The sequence below is a fragment of the Hyperoodon ampullatus genome (genome assembly GCF_949752795.1).
Source record: "Hyperoodon ampullatus genome assembly, chromosome: 3".
Taxonomy (NCBI): domain Eukaryota; kingdom Metazoa; phylum Chordata; class Mammalia; order Artiodactyla; family Ziphiidae; genus Hyperoodon; species Hyperoodon ampullatus.
In genome coordinates this window covers 6,245,647-6,257,933 of record NC_136916.1, presented here as the reverse complement: position 1 = coordinate 6,257,933, position 12,287 = coordinate 6,245,647, and the positions used below count along the sequence as shown (strand labels likewise).

Genomic DNA, 12,287 nt, shown 5'->3' with positions numbered 1-12,287 from the left:
AGGCTCACTACAGGAAATCACAGGCTGAGTGCAATTTACCAGCTGCCCAGTGCACATGGGGGATTTTATGACTAACTGATAGGACTCATAGGCAGGAGGAAGAAAAAGCTAATGGGTTGGCTCAGTATGTGACACAAGCCAAAGATGGACAGTACCTGCTCTGAAGGCACTGAAGCTGTTGTCTTAAGAGAGTGATGGAATGGTGTGTTGAGAGAACAGCAAGGTGTCATTTTGGAGACAATACCCTGTAAAGAGGGGTACCATTCTCCAGGATGCAGTATATACTCTAAATCAATGATTACTGTATGATTCTATTTCCCCAGTAGGTAGAAAACATAGGTCAAGAAACAAAGGGATGGAAGGAGAAGTAATTTAGGGTAGCATAACTTCCAGTGACCCACTTGAGAATTTGGGCTCTCTGTCCATACAACTCTGGCCTCTGCAGATGTTGTGGAACAGATTCCCAAAGGGAAGCCCTGCTTTTCATAGGAGTGACAGCAAGAATCTCACTGAGCTTTAAACTACAGCAGCTACCTGGGAACTTTGGGTTTCTCATGCCAGGACATAATCTGTCAAGAAGAGAATTCAAAATCTTGGCAGCTGTAACTGACTGGGATCATCAGAAGATCCCTGATAAAATAAAGGGTCTAAATACATCAGTAACAACAGTAACATAAATGGTTCAATTAATCTGCTTAAAGACAGAGATTTTCAGGATAGATTTAAAAGCAAAAAAGTTATCTGCTGTCCTAAAGAGACTAAAAGAAAACTACAGCCAAAAGTTTAAATAAATAAAAATTGGTAAGACAGGGCAATCACTCCTGATAGTTCAATGGTTAAAATCTTCTCAAAATATATTCCAACTGGAAAACACCGAAATGTCAAAAAAAATTCTGACAATAATATTTAAAGTTGCAGTGTGGCATTCTCAACAATGTAAGAAAAAAAATAACCCAAGGATTAAAAACATGAAATCCTTGATCATTAAACCAGAGTGATAAAGGAAACCAATAATACTCTAGGAGCAAACGTCAAAATACAATTTAATAAATTCAGGGATGAACGTCCAATGAGATGGGAGATGTGGCATTGAACACTTGCAGGGAAGGTACCTAAACTTGAGACCTCTGCATAAAGCTAGGAACTCTGGACGAAAGGGTTTCCCCTCCTTTCATTCAAATAAATTGGGCTAGGGAAAAAATCCGTTATAAGGAAAACAAGAAAATCTGTCTCTGACATACCTCCAAAGGCAAGAGGGAAGTTTCTCCTGAGAAGCTATAACCATTGGCTGCTCTCACATGGAGCTGGATTCACATTTACACTTCCAACAAGTCTACTTAACTGCATCCCAGATCAATGTACAAAACTATTTACAGGAATGCAAAATATCAACTCCTAACAAAATAAAAATCTCAATGTTTGCATCCAATTAAATATTATCAAGTATGAAAGAGTCAAGAAATTATGACCTGCAATGAGAAAAATTAATAAATAGAAACCAACCCAGAACTGAAACAGATGTTAGAATTTTCTACAAGGACATTAAAATATAATTATATTTCATATGTTCAAAGAAGAGAAGAGGCATAATAAATAACACTGGAGATACAAAAATAGACATATACATACAGCAGAGGTGTTAGAGATAAGAACATATAATGAAAAACATTATGTGAAAAATTTGAAAAGTTAGACAAATTCCTAAATAAAATATGACTTCTTAAAGCTGAATCAAGAAGAAACAGAATACTTTTTGCCCAGTGTATCATAGCGGTTAAATGTGCAGGCTCTGGACGAGATTACCTGAGTTCAAATCCTGGTTCTATTACTTGCATCTGTGTGACCTTGGACAAGTCACTTAAAATTACTGTGACTTGTATTTTAATCCTAAAATGTGGGTAGCGAATAGTACCTACCTCATAGAGTTATTCTGAAAGGCTAAATGAGTCTGTATCAGTTAAGTATATAGAAGAGTGCATAGCACATAGTAAGAACTATGTAAGCACTACTTCCTTAATAATATTACTCTTGAAGGTCATCATGCCTGCTGCAAGGAACTACACTTCTTGTTACAAAACCTAGAGAAACTCTCACAGAAGACATGTGAATGAATATTCATTGCAGCATGATTTATATTTGTGGACATTTGGAAACTACATAAATGTCCATCAACATAAAAATGGATAAATTAATTGTGATATATTTACATAACAGAATGAGGCAGCACAATAAAATGAACCAAAGAAAGCTGCAGCTACCACCATAGCAAAGTCTCGAAAACATAATGTAGACTGAAAAATGTAAGATTCAGAAATATAGATACAATATTATTCCATAGCATTTAAAATAAAAGATGCAAAGTAATATGTTTTTTGAATTCATGTATATAACAGTATAGAGAAATGTGTAAGAAAGATGAACACAAAAATTAGAAAAGTGTTTACATTTAGGTTTAAAAGGAGAATTGGGGTAGTGGAAGGTTGCTCAAGAAGTTTCAACTACAGCTATAAAATTTAGTTTATTAGAAATTATTTGTGGCATATGTGGCAGACTAATATGATTTACTAAAACTGAGTGGTAAATATAGGGACATGCATTATAAAGATTTTATTCACTCTTCCATGTATTTTAAATATTTCATAATAAAAAGAACTTTCTGACTGGAAGAAACACATGACTATTAAAATTGAAAGAGGTCAAGAATTACTAACAAAATTTATGAAATAAGACAAACATCTAGACATACCTTGATAAAATTTTTGAATTTTAAGGATAAAAATTATTAAAACCATTTAGGAAGGAAAAAAGATATTTACCAAGGCAAAATATTTTAGCAGACCACAAACTTCTTTGTACCACTAAACAACAAAAGTCCCAGGGCAAAGTCTACATAGTTTTGAAGGGAACCTGTGTACGAGAATTTCATGCTCAAGTCAGTTGGTGATTATATATGAAGGCAAAAAAGATATTCTTGGCCACTTAAGAACCTAGAAATTATACCAACCATGAACTCTTCCTGAAATACCTAGTGAAATAAATTTCAGCTGACCAAGAGCTCAATCCAAATAAAAAACTTGTTAGTCATGGTACAAAAGAATTGAAGATGAAAAATGTAACCTGCAAAATGTAGAGGTACATCCAAATAATTGTGGATAAGTTTTAATACAATGTCAGTAATAAAATTTGACAACTAGATTTATATTCCAAAAATTCAATAGCATTATATATCTAAACTCACAGTTTAAATCAACAAGAAGTATAAAAATGGACGGAGAGAGAGAAGGAAATGTTTGGAACAGATAAGATTTACAGAAGATTTCTTATCAGAAACCATACAAGTGAGAAGAAAGTGGAGTTAAATACTAAAAGTCTTAAAAGAAAAAAAAACTAGAATTCTAGTGAAAGTATCCTTCAAAAGTGAAGGAGAATAAATAGTCCTAAAATTTGTATGAAATCACAAAAGTCCCTAAATAGCCAGAACAATCTTGAGAAATAAGAGCAAAGCTGGAGACTTCATGTGCTCTGGTTTCAAACTACATTACAAAGCTACAGTAATTAAAACAATATGGGCCATTCATACTCCCAGCCGGTCGGTGCTCGGTTGTCAGGTTTTGTGCACTATTGGATCAAAAGGGTGACGGCGCCGCTAGGATGAAGCTCATGAGATTTTTGATGAAATTGGGTCACGAAATTGTAACCACTGAATTAAAGAATAAAACACAGGTCCATGGAACAATCACATGTGTAATGTCAGCATGAATACACATCTTAAAGCTGTGAAAATGATCCTGAAGAACAGAGAACATGTACAGCTGGAACCACTGAGTATTCGCGGAAATAACATTCAGTATTTTATTCTGCCAGACAGCTTACCTCTATATACACTTCTCGTGGATGTTGAACCAAAGGTGAAGTCTAAGAAAAGGAAAGATGTTGCAGGAAGAGGCCAAGGAAGAGGAAAAGGCTGAGGCCGAGGCAGAGGAAGAGGGGTTCCTAGGTGTAATATCTCTCAAAACTACTATTTCAAAGTAGTTTTGTTTGTTTATGACGGACGAGGAAGAAGAAGAAGACGTGGCAGAGGAAGACTACGTGGCTAAGTTAGAAAATGGCGGAGTCCTAAGCAAATTGTGTCTCTCAAGATTATGATTTCAAAGTGATCGATGCCCCGGCTGCTTTTTGTACAGACTTTGTTTGTTTGTGGCAGTTTTTAATAAACATAAATGTAGGACAGAGTTGTCTATTGACCATATCATATTAAGTTTTAATAGTTCATATATATATATTCATGATACAAACACAACAAGAGCTAAACATTACTACCAGGCAGTCCCAGAATAATTCCAGTCTTAGATCAGGCTTTTAATTTTTTGAATATTTCTTATATGAATATATGTAGAATATACACCTTTTTACTTCACATGTACTGACCACACGTTTTATTGTTTTACTTTGACTCCATTCTGTGGAACCTTCCTACAAGTGAAATAAGTTATTTTTGGTACTTCAGAAACTAAAGTCCTATGGAATGAGGTGAAAAATTGATTCTCCTTTCCTGAGTTTTATTCTATGGAGACTTAGGTTCTTAGTAAAAGGTGATGATCATCTTCTAAATTAAGGAGTCATGGATTTTGTCATCATTGTTAATGGTTTTTTGGTTTTATTTTACTTTTTTTTTTTGGCCACGCCACACGGCATGTGGGATCCTAGTTCTCTGTCTAGGGATTGAACATACACCCCCTGCATTTGAATTGACGCATCTTAACCACTGGACTGCCAGGGAAGTCCCTGTTTTACTTTTTTAATAGGTTCTTAATAGAATATAGGGGGTTTTTTGTTTTTTAATTTATTTTATTTTTGGCTGCATTGGGTCTTCGTTGCTGTGCGTGGGCTTTCTCTAGTTGCAGTGAGCAGGGGCTACTCTTTGTTGTGGTGAGCGGGCTTCTCATTGTGGTGGCTTCTCTTGTTGCAGAGCATGGGCTCTAGGCACACGGGCTTCAGTAGTTGTGGCACATGAGCTCCATAGTTGTGGCTCGTGGGCTCTAGAGCGCAGGCTTAGTAGTTGTGGCACACAGGCTTGGTTGCTCCACGGCATGTGGGATCTTCCTGGATCAGGGCTCAAACCCATGTCCCTTGCATTGGCAGGTGGATTCTTAATCAAATACTTTTACAAGTAGTCCTTTAAGAACAAAAGGAAGAAGACCTACTTCTTTTCCAAAAACTGGATTCTTTCTGATAATTAATAAGGATTTTTAAAATTGTTTTAATTGGTTAGATTTGGAGAAAAATATTTCTCAGTATATAGTTTCTTATAAAGCTTACTACTCTTTGTTTATATACTAAGGAAAAAACCTAACTGAAGACTGAAATAGATCTGTATTTTCATTTAATCATGTATGTGGGTTTGTTTCTTTGTTTGTTTAATGAGAAGGAAATGTTCTGCAAAGATTGTTATCGAAAAAGGAAGATTAGGCCTTGGAGGGAAGTTAATGTAAATTGAGATAGCAAGAGCATTTGTGTGTGGTGTGTGGTGTGTGTATATGTGTATCTCATTCTTTTCCATCCTTTGTTGGTGCTCCTATTAATTGAATGGAAGCAGAAGGAAAGAGAACACAGTGATGCATCAAGGTGGAGAGATTTGAAGGGGACAAACAGAAAAGCATAAGTAGTGAGTAAACAAACATAAGTTGACTCCTACCCTCTTGGAGCTTATAGGCTAAAAGGGAAACAGAGTTAGATATACACTGATACTTAATTGCAAATTGTGGATACTCTGATAAAGAATACTTTGTATTATCTTGTCTGTTTTAAAAGCAGTGGAGGCTCATGTCGATTTTAAGTCAAATGCCAGTAACAAATGATTTTTAACCATGCCTCGGGGTCTTAGTTCTCTGACCATGGGTCGAACCTGTGACCTCTGCAGTGAGGGCACGGAGTCCTAACCACTGGACCACCAGGGAAGTCCCTTAAACTGTGTCTTATTTTGTGAATTTTAATGTATGGAAGTTTGTAGTGTGAAACCAGTCTAGCAACACAGTTTAAATGTAAGGCTAAATGCTAGTGGGTACTAGACTGAGTTTGTCAACTTTAATAATAAGCAGTTATTTTATCAGCTAAAGTGAATTTATTTGAGAATAGCCAGAAGAATTGCAATTTGGCATATACAGACTATGGCAGGCCATAGGCAAATCCAGAGAACCAGGAAGGGGAGTTTGCTTTTATAGGGCATGTGGGTAGGGACCTAGGGAGGGGCAATAATAAGCAGAGTCCTTTTCAGGAAGAGGCTTCTCATTGGTTGGGTGACTACAGTTTCTGATTGGCTGGGCTGCCCTTGGGAAGAGAGACATTTTCTTCCTGCTGGATAGCAAAGTAGGCATTGCCTTCCTGTCCAGATGTAGGGCTGTGTCTCTTCCTGTTTGAAGTAATTGGGTTTGCAGTGAAGCTGGCCAGTTGGACAGCAGAACTTTCCTTATTGTATTGTTTCCTCTGGTTTTCCAGGGGAGGCTTCACCAGGTGTGTGGTATTGTAAGAAGCAGTAATGCCTTCTGTTTTTATGTTTTTTTGGTGAGTTTTTTTTTTTCTGGCTGCACCACTCAGCTTATGAGATCTTAGTTCCCCAACCAAGGATTGAACCCAGGCCCTCAGCAATGAAAGCATGAAGTCCTAACCACTGGACCACCGGGGAATTCCCAATCTGATATATCTTTTAAAGCTTAAGATTTTATTTGTGAAATTTGGGAATTTGTATAAAGAAATTTATTGTGAGTTTAAATAGAAAACTGTAAGTGAAGTAATAGAGAAATTATATTTCACAACATGTTTTAATCTACTGTAATTAGATTGGTTAAGCAAGAATGGCTTAGTATTTTGAAATGTATTAATATGCTCAGCAGTCAAAATACACATGATCTTCTATAATAGATATCAGAATAACATTTAATAACACAACACTCATTCCTGAAAACCTAAAATGGACTTTCTTCATCATGTTAAGGAAGAATTTTCTATCTTAAACCAACAGCAGACATTTCTAGAGACATTCAAAATAAAACAACAAAAGAATATAAAAACAAAAACAAAACAAAAAAAACCCCAATATGGTACTAGCATACAAACAGACACACAGATCAATGGAACAGAATCCAGAGTCTAGAAATAAACCCAATTAATTTATAACAGAGGAGCCAAGAATATACAATAAAGGAAGGACAGTCTCTTCAACATACGGTGTTGGGTAAACTACACAGTCCCATGCAAAAGAATGAAATTGAACAACTATCTTACACCATACACAAAAAACTAACTCAAAGACATGAATATAAGACCAGAATCTATAAAACTCCTAGAAGAAAATATAGGCAGTAAGCTCCTTGATATAGGTTTTGGCAATGATTTTTTAAAATCTGACATCAAAAGCAACAAAAGCAAAAATCAAAAACTGGGACTACATTAAACTAAAATGCTTCTGTATGGCAAAGGAAACCATCAACAAAATGAAAAGGCAACCTAATGAATGGGAGAAAATATTTGCAAATCATATATCTGATAAGGGGTAATATCCAAAATATGCAAAATATACAAAACATACAACTCAATAACAAAAGGAAAAAAATAATCTGAATAAAGATTGTATAGTAGGGACCTACCTGGTGCCACAGTGGTTAAGAATCTGCCTGCCAATGCAGGGGCCACAAGTTCGAGCCCTGGTCCAGGGAGATCCCACATGCTGTGGTGCAACTAAGCCCATGTACCACAACTACTGAGACTGAGCTCTCGAGCCCACGAGTCACAACTACTGAAGTCTGCATGCCTAGAACCCGTGCTCCACAACAAAAGAAGCCACCGCAATTAGAAGCCCGTGCACTGCAACAAAGAGTAGCCCCTGCTCACCGCAACGAAGAACCACCACAGCCATAAATAAATAAACAAATAAATAAATAAAGATTAAAAAAAAGATTGTATAGTAGATGTGAATAGACATTTTTCCAAAGAAAACATAGATGGCCAACGGGTACATTAAAAAAAGAAGTGCTCAACATCGTTAATCACAAGGAAAATGCAAACCAAACCACAATGAGATATCACTCCACACCTGTTAGAATGGCTATTAACAAAAAGACAAGAAATAACCAGTATTGACAGGGATGTGGAGAAAAGGGAACCCTTGTGCATTGCTGGTGGGAATGTAAACTGGTACAACCACTATGAAAAAAGTAAGGAGGTTCCCCCAAAATTAAAAATGGGACATATGATCCAGCTATTGCACTTCTGGGTATTCATCTCAAGAAAATGAAAATACCAATATGAAAAGATGTATGCACTCCCATGTGTGCTGCAACATTATTTACAATAACCAAGATATGAAAACAACCTAAGTGTCTATCAATGGATGAATGGATAAACATGTGATACATACATACACACACACACACACACACACACAGAACATACACACTGAAAATATTTTTCAGCCATAAAAAAGAATTACATCTTGCCATTTGTAACAACATGGATGGAATTTGAGGACACTATGCTAAGTAAAGTAAATCAGAACAAGAAAGACAAATACCATATGATCATTCTTATATGTGGAAGCAAGAAAAGAAAGAAAGAGAGGAAGGAAGGAAGGAAGAAAGGAAGGGAGAAAGGGAGGGAGGGAGGGAGGGAGAGAGGAAGAAAAACACCAAGCTCATACATGCAGAGAACAATTTGGTGGCAGAGAGTGGGGCACAGCAGAAATGGGTGAACTTTTTTTTTTAGTTTAAATAAATTGATTTTTCAAACAATGAAAAATGGGGAATTCATCACCATCAGGCCTGCCTTGCAAGAAATCAGAAAGTATTTTCTTCATGTAGAAGGAAAATTATATATACCACAAATTTGGATATACATAAGAAATGAAGAGCATCAGAGAAGGAATAAAGGTAAAATAAAATTTTGACTTTTCTTACTATTAATTGATATAAAAGATAACTGTTTAAAGTAGTAATGGTAATTATGTATTGGGTTATTACAGCATAGTGATAAGTGGAATGAATGACAGCCATGTCATAAGAAACAGGAGAGTGGAATTAGGAATGCTCTATCATAAGGTACCTGCACTACATTTGAAACAGAACAGTGTCATTTGAAAGTGATCTAACATTGGTTAAAATTAAATATTGATATTTTAAAATCTAGGGAAAACATTAAAAACATTTTTAAAAGTATGACTGATATGCTCAAAAAGGAAATAAAATATGATCATATAAAAAGCTCCTATAAAACCAAAGAAGACAGGACACAAAGCCTCTGACAATGAATATAAAACAATTACAAACACGACTGCTATTAATTCAAATGCTATATTAATACTCATTTTAAATATGATTGGTAAAACTACTCTAAAAGACAAGGACTGTCAGGGTAGTTTTTTTTAAAGACACAAATCTATGTTATTTGTAAGAAACCCACTTTAAATACAGACAGTTTAATATCAAAAGGAAAGAGAAAGCTATACTATTGTTAATGGTAATAAGAAGAAAGCTGGGGTAGCTATATAAATTTCACACAAAGTGGATGTAACAATTCTAACCATGTGTGCACTTAAAAATAGAGCATCAAAATATATGAAACAAAAACTGATAGAACTGAAAGAAGAAATAGACATACTTAGTATTACAGTTGCAGACTTCAAAACCTCCTGTCAGTAACTGAGAGATTAAATAGGGAGAAAATCAATGAGGATATAGTTGACCTGAACAACACTATCAACCAACGTGGACTCAATGAAAATTTTAGAATACTCCTTTCAGAAAAGGCAATCTGACTTATTGTGGTGATCATTCTGCTCTATATACAAATATCAAATCATTATGTTGGACACCTGAAACAAACATAATGTCATATGTCAATTATATCACAAGGTAAATAAATAAAGAGTAAGCAAACTAAAAAAAGAAAAAAGCTGAATGAACATTCTTCTCAAGTTTACATGGAACAATCACAAAGACAGACTACATTCTAGGCCAGAGAATGCACTTTACCTAATTTAAAAAACAGAAATTATACAAATTATGTTCGCAGATCACAGTGGAATTAAACTAGAAATCCATAATGGAAAATAACTGGGAAATCCCCCAAATATTTGGAAATTAAAGAACACACCTCAAAATAACATATGGATCAAAGAAGTCTTGAAAGTAATTTAAGTGTTTTGAACTAAATAGAAATTAAATGCAAATTACCAAATTTGTGGGATTAGCAAAAGCAGTGCTTAGAAGAAAATGCATATGTGTAAAAAGAAGAACAACTGAAAATCAATAACCTAAACTTCCACCTTGGGAAACTAGAGAAAGAAAAGCAATCTGAACATAAAGCAAACTGAATAAAAGAAGTAATAAAAATTAGAGCATAAAGCAATGAAACTGAAAAAGGGAAAACAATAGATAAACTCAATAAAACTAAAACCTGGCTCATTGAAATGATCAATAAAATTGATAAAATTCTAGCTAGGCTAACAGACAAAGAAAGAGAATAGGTAAATTAGAATTGAAAGAGGGGCCATGACTACTGATCCCATGGACATTAGAAGGATAACAGAGAAAAGTATGAAAAAACTCTATGCCCACAAATTTGATAATTTAGATGAAATGGACCAATTCCTTGAGAGATGCAAACTGTCAAAACATACAAGGAGAAAGAGATAATCTGAATATCCCTATACCTATTAAAGAAATTGAATCAATAATTCATAACCTTCAAAAAAATAAAGGATCAGGCCCAAATGGATTCACTGGTGAATTCTACCAAATACTTATGTAAGAAATTATACCACTTCTCCATGATATTTTCAGGAAAAACAGAAGCAGAGGAAACAGTTCTTAACCTATTCTATGAGGCTAGCATTTCCCTAATACCAAAACTAGACAAAAACATCTGACAAGAAAGGAAAAATACAAACCAATATCTCTCATGAACATGGACACAAAAATTCTCACAAAATATTAGCAAATAGAATCCAACAATGTATAAAAAGAATTATAGACCATGGCCAAGTGTGGTTTATTCTTGGTATGCAAGGCTAGTTCAATAAAGTCAATCAGTGTAACCCACCACATCAATGGACTAAACAATAAAAATTATATGATGTCAATTGACACAGAAAAAGCATGTGACAAAATCCAATACCCATTCATAATAAAAATTCTCAGCAGGGGCTTCCCTGGTGGCGCAGTGGTTGAGAGTCCGCCTGCTGATGCAGGGGACATGGATTCGTGCCCCGGTCCGGGAGGATCCCACATGCCGTGGATCGGCTGGGCCCGTGAGCCATGGCCACTGAGCCTGTGCGTCCGGAGCCTGTGCTCCGCAACGGGAGAGGCCACGACAGTGAGAGGCCCGTGTACCACAAAAAAAAAAAAAAAAAAAAAAAAAAAAAAATTCTCAGCAAACTAGGAATACAGAGGAACTTCCTCAACTTGATAGAGAACATCTAAAAAAATTGAACAGCTGACATCAAATCTAAAGGTAAGATGCTGGATGCTTTTCCCCTAAGATCAGGGACAATATGAGGATGCCTCCTCTCACCACTCCTACTCAACACTGTACTAGAAGCCCTATCTAATTCAATAAAGCATAAGATATACACAGATTGGAAAGGAATAAATAAAATGATCTCTGGTCACAGATAACATAATTGTTTATACAGAAAATCTGAAGAATCAACAATGAAAAAAAATAATCTCCTGGAATTAATAAGTGATTACTACAAGGGTTCAGGATACAAGGTTAATATATAAAATTCAGTGGCTTTCCTATATACCTGCAACAATTAATTGGAATTTGAAATAAAAACACGGTACCATTTATAGTAGTCCACCAAATGAAATATTTAAGTATGAATCTAACAAAATACATACAAGATCAATAAGCAGGAAACTGTAAAACTCTGAAGAAATAAAATAATCTAAACAAATGGATGATTTTGTTTTCAGATTGAAAGAAACAGTATTGTAAACATGTCTGTCTTTCCCAACTTGATTTATAAATTCAACTTTATCCCCATTAGGAGGCTAATTTGTAGACATCAACAAATTAATTCTAAAGTACACTTGGAATGTCAAGGACTTAGAATAGCCAACGTAATACTTAAGAAGAATGAAGCTGGAAGACTCACAATACTTGATTTCAAGATTTTTACAAGTTTGTAAGTCAGTAATCAATACAGTGTTGTATTGGTGAAAGAATATATATATATATACATACTTACAATAGAATAAAAAGTCCATAAACAGACTCACACAAACACAGTC

General features: G+C 35.2%; 1 pseudogene across 1 annotated transcript in view; it reads left to right on the top strand.

Annotated features, from left to right (window-relative positions):
• Nucleotides 1–3,651: 3,651 nt before the first annotated feature.
• Nucleotides 3,652–12,287, top strand: part of LOC307049461 (putative small nuclear ribonucleoprotein Sm D1) — a 47,385-nt pseudogene continuing 38,749 nt past the window's right edge. The window contains exon 1 of the transcript in view: nucleotides 3,652–3,999. The product of the transcript in view is annotated as a putative small nuclear ribonucleoprotein Sm D1 (transcript). The remainder of the gene's footprint in view (nucleotides 4,000–12,287) is intronic.